Source organism: Pocillopora verrucosa, chromosome 2, assembly GCF_036669915.1.
Source record: "Pocillopora verrucosa isolate sample1 chromosome 2, ASM3666991v2, whole genome shotgun sequence".
NCBI classification, from domain to species: domain Eukaryota; kingdom Metazoa; phylum Cnidaria; class Anthozoa; order Scleractinia; family Pocilloporidae; genus Pocillopora; species Pocillopora verrucosa.
Window position 1 is genome coordinate 15356987 of NC_089313.1, and position 9657 is coordinate 15366643.

The window sequence follows — 9657 nt, forward strand, 5'->3', positions numbered from 1 at the left end:
ACTGAATAATGCTCAAAATTAATGGGAATTTATTTCGTAACTTTCTTGTGCTCTTAAGAGAACAAAATCTAGTGAGGGAGAAGTTTTAGAAAATTTACTTGAGCTCCTCAATTATCAAATAACTTGAATTAATATACCACTTGAGAAATCAAAATCAGGATGTAGGAAATTGATGTTACATACAATTTTTGAGACTAACATTGAGAAACAAGTGATGGGAACACACTTGAAGAGAGGGAAGGCACATGCTGAGAAAACCTATAATTTGAAAGTTAAGTTGTGTTCACAGTAAATTTATCTTAGTCTAAATAACACTGAGTGGTACATTGTAGACTGGTTTTTGTGAATGGTTAGTTCCTGTTTAACCAAAGCCAAAGACACTAATGAAAATCACAGAAACATAGATCACAGATTTTCATGCCAACAGGCAGCACTTTATGTGACGCTTGCTCAAGAACAGTGGCAAAATAATGTCTAAGTTTTTATTTACAGCATATTTTGTACCACAAAGTTTTGCTGAGACTTGAACTGAACTTTGCTTTATTATGAGGTGTTTACCTTCTTCACTTAAACAGTTAGATTGTAAAGTTAGACAACAATTTTTTATTGAGGAAATAAAAATTGTCTCTGTCTACATTATTTTACAATAAACACAAATTAAAATTTAAAAAAATAATAATGATCTAGCCAATCTTGTCCCTGCTATCGGGTTGCTTCCACTCTGCTTCTTTTGTTCAGTGTTGTGTCTGTAGTCCTCATTTATTATTCCAACTTTAAAACCCTGTTCTGTTTTGTCTGATCACTTATTCAAGGCTGGGACTGTTGAACACTTGGTAGAGTTGACAACTTGCTCCCAAGTAGGGGGGACAGGGTACAGGAAAGTGTGAGTTTGCTTCCCATGTCTCCAGGGTGTCAGTCCTAATTTGTCACAGTACCACAGCCGATCAATTTGGAATATTCATGAGTGAAAAAAAATTAACACACCAAATGGAATTTGATTGAAGATGCTGATCTGCAAGTCAGTGTACCAGAAAGCTAAAGTAATTTTCCTATGCGCAATTGAAAAAAAAAAGGTTAAGTTTGCCATCCCATTAAAACCTATTTGAGTTGAAAATGTTCCCAACCTGGACAAAAAAAACTGAGGCACTAGCCTGCGGTGCCCAATTTCAGCACATCACCATTGAGAGCAAGGAAAGATGCCAAGCTCACCAGTCCAAGCTAACCAGACACATCACAACAATACCAAAGAGCACAAGTCACTAAAGGTCTCTCATCAGGGAAGATACCAAAATCAAGATTCTCTCAACTAAATTAAAGTAATCTATCACTACTTTCATTTTTATATGTTACAGGAAAGGTTTAGTTGAATTTAACAGGAAAAGAAATGATGCAAAAGGTGTTATTTAAATTTTTTTATTCAACTTGGTTTGTTTACTGACTATCTTAAATCACAAGATGTCTTCAGGGAATTGTTCCTTTTAAATTTTAATTATATGTTCATGCATGCAAAGGAATAATTGAATCAGAAAACAAAAGAACAACTCTCCTGAGGATATCCATGATCTGAAACAGGCAATCAACAAAACAAAGCCGAACAAGTCTTACAGTAAGTTCTAAGCTAAGGAGATAGAAGTTAATCTATGAAAAGCAAGAATATTAAAAAAAAAAAACAAAAAAAAACTAATAGCCAAAAAAAATCTGTGATACCTAAACCCCCTTCTAATTTTTAGTTTTATGCAACTTACAACTCCTTGAAACCTAGTTTGCTTAAATATTTTCAATTTCCACTTAAGACTGTTTATATTGATATGCTAATCTTTTTAGTAGACTCCAGTCACAAAGTTATTCATGACTGAAGACATGCCCAAAAAACACCTACACAAAAGCAAGTTACAATTGATATATGTATAATTAAATTATGATGAAATAAAATACTAACCTAAATACCTATGTACTGACTGAAAAAAGAGGAAAATCCAGAACTAAAAGTGCTATAATTATTCCTAAAGTGCTATTATTTTATCAAAGATTTACTAAATTTTGCCTAGTGATAACTCACTCTTTTGTCTGATTAAATTATATGAAATAAAATAATAACCTATATATTTATGTATTTATAGGAAAACTAGAGAAATCCTAGGGGGTAAAATTACTCTTATTACCAAAGAAAATGCTACCCCAATCAAAAAGTGAATTAATCTTGCCTATCCTATTCATAACTAATGCTTAAATTCAAAATTGCCCTTGTTTTATTTGTTTTAGAAAAAAATTATGGTGATTCTAAATTAAAGTTTTTATAGTAGTTTGTTTTTTTAATACTAAAATGCTAACTGTCAGGAAAAGGAAGAAGTGGAAAGAAGAGCTTTTAATTATTTACTTAAGGATGAGGAAAACCCTAAATTATGCTACTTTTACTATAGTTACTATTTGTATATGAAGAAATATGTTGATCTTAAAATTATTTTGCTATTATTTTGTTACTATGTTTATAATAAGGCCTATGGTAAATATTTATCCTATATTCAAGTTATATCTAATAAAAAATTAAGGAAGAGAGAGACCAGATACAGGATCAACCCATCAGAGAGACCCCAGTAACTATTAGCTCAATTTGATGTCATCATGAGCATCCAGTCTAACCTGGACAAATGAAACTCGGTGAAGTCGTCACCAAACCTTGCGCTCACAGAGATGCAGCTTCCTTGAGTCCTACAATTTAGCACCCCTGTTTTAATGATCCTTGGTTGTGGAACATTTTGATACACTGACTGCAAAAAAGCACCATCGAAAGCCAAAATTTTCTAAATTGATGTTTGGTTGTGGTTCTGTGACAAATTGGGTGAAACCCTTAAGACATAAAGAGCAAACTCTCACCTTCCTCCACACTGTCCTTCCAACTTGAGAGCAAGTAGTCATCCAAGTGTTCGACTGCCCCTGGCTTGAATATCAAGATCACACAAAGCATTGTAGGATTTCTCAGTCAGAATGTTTCAGAGGACATCAGAAACACACACCTTTTCAAAGCAGGCAGAGCTTCCACAACCCAGCAGGGATGTGATTGGCTAGATTTTGAATTTTTTTCTTTGTTCTTTGTGTGTGTGCCACCAGCAATCTGAAATTAAATAAAATCCTAACAACTTTAGTACATATGCAAGCTCATTAGCACATTAGATACACTAGAAAGTAATAAATAATGGTATTAACAATATTTATAGGTGATGCAAGTTCATGGCACTATGCTTTAACCTAACTAGGAACTCAAAGGATTTCCTAATACCTGTGAGCTTAAAAAATCTACATGTTGGTAAAAGAAAGGAAAGAAAACAAGAAAAAACTTCAGAGACCTATCAGACACCCTTGAAGATATCATGACTAGCAAACCCAAGTGGTTGCGTGAAACAATACAGATAATGAGGTGAAATACACACCTAAGTATGACTGGCTTCTAACTTCCCCTTAAAATATCACCCCTGAATCACAAATTAAAGGAATGATCACCTAATTGAAATAAGCTCTTGCTTGTTAAACAAGTTCTTCTTGTAAGAACCTTTGGAAATGTATAGAGAACATTAAGGAGAATATTTATATTCCTGTTAGGGTGAAAAAAGGGTCAATATTGGAAATTATCCCAGGTGTTACCCACCACTGAAATCATACCTTTCTAAATAAGGCAATTTACCTACCAATGACTTTAAATCCAGGTTTCCATACTTTGTAAAAACTAACTGATTAAATATCTTAGCAGCCCAAAAAGCAACCTAAAAGACTGTATGATGAGCTTGTAATAACCAAACTAAAATATATATTCTAATATTTAGGAGTAGTTTGTGTTAATGAGCTTGCTGATGTACTACAACCAACATCATGCCAACCTGAAATCTAAGGATCTGAAACCTATAAAACTGTGAAGATCTGGAGACCCTGAAACCTGGAAATCTAAAATGAACCTAAAACCTGGAAATATCAATCCCAAAAACCTTAGATCCAGAAATTCACAAAACTTACAGCCAGAAGACCTAGGACTGACTTATAGAGTTATTATGATAAGATTCCTACCCATAAAATTTAAACCAAAATCTAGGACCCCTACCTCTGACATAGAAAATGAGATCCTGAAACTCAAAAATAAGAAAATACTAACCTGATACCAAGATTTGAGACCCAGAAACCTACAATATAGAACCTTATACCCCAAAAGCTAACCCCAAGATGGAGAAATAAACATATGATGACAATATCTGAACATCTACGACCCAAAAACCTTAACCCAAAATCTAGGATCCTTCAACCTGAAACCCAGAACTCAAGATTCTGAAGCCCCACAAAAAACAGACAATATTTATCTGACCTATAAATCTAAGAATTGAAATCCTAAGGATTTAGAAAAAACTTAACCCCTAAACTAACACCGAGGAATCCTACCACACAAAGTAATGGAAGCTAAAAAAACTTGATGTTGAAAAACATAGAACTCGGAACCAAGAAATCCTTAAACAATGATTATATCTACAACCAGGAAATCCGATACTTGGAAGCCTTATAACTGGAATAATTTAGCCCTAGAAACCCATAAGAACCCAAAGCATTACAAGAGCAAGACTCAGTTACCTAAAGTCTGAAAAATTAAAAACCCTGGCAGCATGATGTTGGTAAAAATTACAACTTAAGATGTATATATATCTAATGTTTTACAGGTTTCCTTTTGAGCAGTGAGATATGTCCTACAGTTACATACAGTTTACACTTTATCTATCTTTAAAACCTGACCATGTGAAAATAAACCAATAAACGTTTTTCCTGTAGCTTAGGGTTCTTTTTACCAAAAGTATAATTTAGGCTATGATTGGTCAGTAGTCACCATTGCCCAGTTGCAACTTAAATCAGTCACCTACACTTATCAAAAAATTTCATTGCCACATAATGGTCCTAAGTTTCCCTGAAGATTCTAGCTTTGGAAGTAAAATGGTTCTCAATTTGAATCGTTCCTTCTTGTGGGGGAAATCCTTGCATTAAAAATTTAGCACCTCTTTGCCTAACTATGAAAATTGAGAGCCCTATCAATTTAATATGCATTGGCTCCATCCTGATTAAGTGTTCAATACCTATCATTGTAAAAACTAATTTGGTAAATGAATGATAGTTAATAAGATGTTAATCCCCTTTAGATTGAAATAAAGATGCACAATAGATCCCTACAATTTGTACCTGGTAAATCTGAATAAGTGATAAAATGTAACTCAACAAATTAACCAAAGACATCTAGAGGCACTGACTCCAGCTACATCTAGGTTAAAGCTGCTCAAAGAAATCTTGTTTCCCAATCTTTATGGCTTCTATGACATTATTTTATACAAACAAGTGCTAAACCTGGATCACACAGGCATGAGGAAAATTTGAATTTGAATAATAAAGACCCACAGTGAAAATCAAGAATTTTAGCTTTGGATCCACCCTGGAATTAGAAAATGGCAGAAATCCCAGACCCAGAAAACTATGAAAAGGAACATCTAGGGTCAAGAAAACTCTGCCCCTTAAGACCTCTGTAATTCTCATTCATCAATTTACTTAACAGTCAGAAATTCAAGAACCAAGAACATTAGACCCAAAACAATCAAACACCCAAAACCCCTTGACTCGAAAAAAAACATTAGACCCAAAAACTCTGCAACTCAAAACTGAGCATCCCATTTACCCTTCCACTAAAATACTTAGGACCTAAATAAACCTTCAATCCAGAACATCAAGGACACCAAAACCAAAAGACCAGAAAAAACTTTTGGCTCAAAAACCCTTAGACCCAAAAAACCTTGTTACAAGAACTTTGAGATCCAAAACCCAAAACCCATTAATAGCTATGTCCCAAACACCTATGACCCCAAAACACCTAAACTTAGAAAATCCATAGCCTAAAAATGCCTAAAACCTAAAAAGAGACTTTAGACTCAAAAAAGTCTAAGACTCAAAAACCAAGGATCCAAAAAACCTAAAAAACATACATCTTAAATCCCCAAAAACCAATGATTGACTCAAAATACCCTTACCACAAAAATACCAATGACCCAGACAATACCCAAGACCCAAAAAAGCTTAAGATGTTACAAAACCTACAAACCTGAAACCTAAACTTCCAAAACAAACCCAACCACCCCTAAAAAATCAAGACCCAGGAAACCTTAGACCAAAAATCAAAGACCCAATAGTCCAGGCAACACTTGTTTGAATAATTGTGGCACACACACTTAACCATTGTCTACATAAAAAAAAGCCATAGAGTGGCTTATTGATTTAACAAGTATTGAATGGAGGTTGTGGAACAACAGCTGGGTGGAAAACCTCCTTGTACGTCCACTTGCCCCTAGGAGGAAAACCCAGGCCAGCTGTACCTCACATTCAAAGGCCTCCTGGGCTGGGCCAATTAGATATTTAAAAGAGACTAAAATACCACAAAAATAAATGTTAAATCTTCTTGTGCTCCTGTCCCTTTAGTCCATTGCCGGGGTTTCTCTTCCTAGACTGGTCTGATTCGATCATTTCTGTATTCTACAGTGCCAATAAAAAAATATAATTATTAGAAAAATGAAATTCAAAAACTTTTTATACAAAAATTCATTCCATAAACTGAAGACATTAATTAGTCTTGTCATTTTTTGTCTTAAAAACAAAGCAAAACAAAACAAGCCAAGAGGCCTACTCCTCTTGGATTCAATTCAGTTTTTGAAGCTGACATTAACTGAAAGTATTACTACTCTTTCAAAATGGAGGCAAACAGACCGCAATGCTCTGAAAGGTGAAAGTCTCATAGCACACAATCCAGGGATTGAAACTGAACATTTTGATCTGGAGTCCAAAGGGTTAACATCAGGCAACCCCAGTATCTTTTCATTTAGTATTCTTGTAATCTTTTTTGGGATAAAGAAAAAATGTAAGTTGTGGAACAACCTTAGTGAGCCACCCCTATGATATTCAGTGATGTTTTCCTTTTCAGGCAGCAAACAGAAAAATTTACCACTTATAGTACCACTTAATACCAACTAAAATCCCTTGACCTTGAAATTTTAACAGGTAAAAGGATTGCTGTACCGGTTTGAAAATTTCTTTTACATGTTGTGCCTTAACACTGACTCAAAAAGGACACATAGAGTAAAAGTTTAAAAAGTTGTTATCATCACAAACTGCACAGACTGTTCACTGCTACTCTCATAGCACACTTAAGATTTCCAACCCAGAAAAGGCTCCTTCTAATGAGGCTGCTACACCGTTTAAGGCTCAAGAAAATGAAAACCCAACCAGGGTTGGTTGTTGACCAGGGTCACTGTTGTACTTTCTCTACAGAGGCAGTTCAGTCACACACTACCTCTCTCCACCTCAGAGTATAACTGACACGAGCAAACTGTCTGTTAAAGGAAACTTGATATTTAACAACTATTCACCCAAATGGCATGGCTAGTGGTGGATATTTTCTGACTGATGAAGTGGCAAGGTATATATCCTCCAATTTAGCCACCACTGAGGTGAATAGTTGTTTTAGTATATACTTAACACAGTGAGGTAATATAGTACAAAAGATGACTTAAACTCATTTATTCCTGCAATGATTACAATCTATTCAAGCATAAATCCTATATATAAATGAGTTGCCTGGAGGTGTATAGCAAATGATATTCAGAGTTTAAATAGCTGAATAGAGCACACCTTCAACATTATCTGCATCCCATCCAGCAGGTGTAGCAAGGCTTGTTTCCAGACCAAATACGAGTAATACAGCAGGCCTACAGGCCATGTACCACAGCTTATCCACAGACCACATTCCATGGCTTTTCCAAGTGCCATATACCACAGTTTGTCCAAAGAATGCATGCCACAGCTTGTCCAAAGACCAAATACTACAGCTTGTCCAAAGACCAAATACTACAGCTTGTCCACAGGCTACCTACCATGGCTTGTCTAAAGACCACATACCATGGCTTGTCCAAAGACCACACACCATGGCTTGTCCACAGGCTACCTTCCATGGCTTGTCCAAAGACCACATACCAACAGGGCTTGTCCAAAGACCACATACCAATAGGGTTTGTCCAAAGACCACATACCAATGGGGCTTGTCCAAAGAATGCATACCATGGCTTATTCAAAGGCTACCTACTAATCACAGGCCACCTTCCATGGGTTCTCCAGAGGCCAGATACCAAGGCTTGTCCATATGTTACCCACAAAGACTAGTAAACAGACCCTCGACTGAGGCTTCCAGTCCACAGACCATGTACCAGTCTATAAATAAAAGACAAACTCGTAGATTTAAAAGAAAATTTTATAATTTTACTCCGTATAATAATTTATGAAGTAAGAAGCTAGTTTATTGGGTTTTAAGGATGAAAAAAATTCATAAAGAAACAATGATGACCATCCTGGGTGAAGAAAAAATTAATAATTCATGATCATAGTTTGACCAGAAGGAACTAAAACAGGCAGTAGATGAACACTTGAAGTATCAGGCGAATCTTATCTAATTACATGCTAAATTCCTAATAATACATCACGGGGCAGAAATAAATTGAGGCAACATCAGTTCTTTTCCTTACCTTCAGTTAATCTGAATGTTAGACATGGTCTCCATTTCAGTGTTTTGACGCCGCTCGGCTGTTGTCTATTTTTTTCAACCGAACAACATCAAACAACAGCGTACATGTTACCAAAGGTAAGTGTCGTATTCGCTGTCAGTTTGGTCTCAAAAAAGCAGAGAACCTCAGCAGCACCTCAAATTCTCCATAAGAAGACGCCACCATGTTGATTTATTTTTAGCTTGTGTCCAGTCCTTTTCGACAAGGCAAATCCGCGCGTCACGCTACACGCAAAATGCGCGTCTACCGAGAGTGTTAGCAAAATATGATGATTTAGCAATAAAAGTTTTGATACCATCAGCATTTATTGATCAAGAGAGGTTGGCTCTGACGCTAACCATGCTCTAGCTTCCTTTCAAATCAATATCGTTGAAACACTTTTCAATTTACTGATTTCATTATCTTTAAATCTCTCTCGGGATGAAAGAATACTTCGATGTAGTGAGACATGCAAAGAGAATGTGAAAAACCTGAAAACTCAGAAAAATAGATTTTTTCAAAGAATAAATCACTAACCCATCATCAATCTGCTTCGTAAGTACCTGAAGGTACTTTCAAGATTTCCAGTCATCTCCTGGGCGTTCTCTGTCTCGGCATCCAAGTATTTGCCTCCCGAAAATTGTATCAGTTAAAAGCGATGCCTTCTTGGACTGATTAAAGGAGGAAGTGATTGGCAACTTTCCCTGATCTCTGTACTTAGGGGAAGCGGTTTGAGGGGAAGGGGAGGGGTCTCCTCCCTTTTAGACAACTGCTAACGTATTCATGCTCAAGGGCGTTGTCTGTCCTATTAGCTCCAGTTTCTTTTTCTGAGGTACTACAGCCCTCCTTTTAACCAGCTTTCCCCTGCTTTCCCTCGAAGGAGAGGCCGGGATTTATTCTTCACTTCAGGGGTGGTCTTTCGCCCTCTTGTCCCTTACCTCTGCCCTGCACTATGGTCCTTAAGGAAAGCTCGTGGACGTGCGATGGCGGAGCCCCCGGATACATACTAAATACTACATACTAACAACGCGAAATCTTGCTGTGTGTTTCATTCAGTATC

General features: G+C 36.2%; 1 long non-coding RNA gene across 1 annotated transcript; it reads right to left on the reverse strand.

Moving 5' to 3' along the window:
• Positions 1-545: 545 nt before the first annotated feature.
• Positions 546-8758, reverse strand: LOC136279187 (uncharacterized). Its single transcript, XR_010716757.1, has 3 exons — positions 8580-8758; positions 7693-8268; positions 546-6540 (listed from the first exon to the last, which is right to left on the reverse strand). It is a non-coding gene; the product is annotated as an uncharacterized lncRNA (long non-coding RNA).
• Between the last annotated feature and the right edge of the window lie 899 nt (positions 8759-9657).